The following is a 1,615-nucleotide window of genomic DNA, read 5'->3' on the forward strand; positions in this document are numbered from 1 at the left end:
GTTCTTACCACATTACTTTTTTCAAATGATTCAAGATCAAGATTCTGCAGATATTAATGATTTTATAAATATTTCTATGGCCTTGCATTGTATTTGACTATAAATTTCTACATACGGAATCAACGTAAAAAAAACATTTATTAACACAATCGGTTGCTAGTTTTTTATATTCCCAAAACTTATAGGACTAGAAGTATATCTATCGATATTATTATTTTTTACAAAAAGATAAGTTTTTTAGATACATGTTCGCTTTGCGATGCTTTTTTATTAATAATATTATGCTCTTTATTATAATAATCTACTGTTTGAACTACTATAACATACTGTTATTCACTTTTCATATATGAATAGATGCATTAATAGACTTTTTGCTGTTCATTACTCTAATGCAATCTAGAATATCTGGGTTGTTCATGTTGCTATTATTCAAATAATTATATAGTATCCGCACTCTTATTTTTTTTATCTCTATCTTTATTTCTTGAAATTCAGCCGGCGAGATGACAGCAAAATATTATAAATGTTGCAAAACTCTCCATCCATATTATTATCTTCTGATCGAACTTTGGAAACTGATCTTCATCTGTTAAATGAAATATCTTAAAGAGCCTTACATGGTGCAAGAATCAGCACCCACGCTGCCACTTATCTCATATAATACACACATTTAAAATTTGCATATTAAAATGCACCACAAACATCAGAATCATTGCCCGAGGTTTAATACATATTTCTATGGTATACTAAACCAAATTATTCCAGAAAATTGAAACTCATAAATTTTTTATTCTCAACTTCAGGTAGTTGTCGTAAATATTTTCAGACATAAATTTAATCTTGAAAAGTTTTTATAAATTGATTTTCTTGATAACAAGGATTCACATATGTTAAATTTTAAAAAAATAAAAAATTATATTTTGCATTTTATACATCCAAAAAAAGGTTAAGCTTGTAAATTTAAAATGATATAGCGGGTATATATGCGTTTAATAGCATTAAACGATTTTCGAAAAAATTACACTACAAAAAAAATGAAGCTAGGAATTCCATCTATACCAAGAGAGAAATACCAGAAAAATATATAACAGCCATCGTTGTATTCCGTCGAAAAGAACAACTTTGCAACAGTTTTATTTTAAATGTGTTGTAAAATGGTCATTAAATTGAAGATTACAAATGTGTGTTAAAAATTGATATTTCATAATCATAGATAAATAAAATTTAGACATATTACTACATTGTAGGGTATCTGTGACTTATTTGTACTAAGTAAAAGTCTTAATATAAAATGAATTTGAGCATTCAAAACACAGAAAAACATGCATATGATAATAAAAAAAACCTTAGAACTAGTTTTGAACCTTTTTTACGTCCAGAACTATGTTGTTCTACGCATGTAAGTAAAACATAATGAATAATATATATCATTTATACATATTCTTAATAACATATATCCTCGGTACAATATCCAAAACCCTCATTTGAGAACTAATTATGAATATTCTAGTCTATCAAATGTATAAAATCTGTACACAAAGTTTTTAATGTAAAAAAAATGCTTGTATTTTTAATGCAAATTTTAAATGGAATATTACATTTCTATAATTTTTAG

The sequence above is a fragment of the Rhyacophila brunnea genome, unplaced genomic scaffold (assembly GCF_057557595.1).
Source record: "Rhyacophila brunnea isolate RB1 unplaced genomic scaffold, BYU_Rbru_1.0 scaffold_103, whole genome shotgun sequence".
In the NCBI taxonomy this organism is placed as follows: Eukaryota; Metazoa; Arthropoda; class Insecta; order Trichoptera; family Rhyacophilidae; genus Rhyacophila; species Rhyacophila brunnea.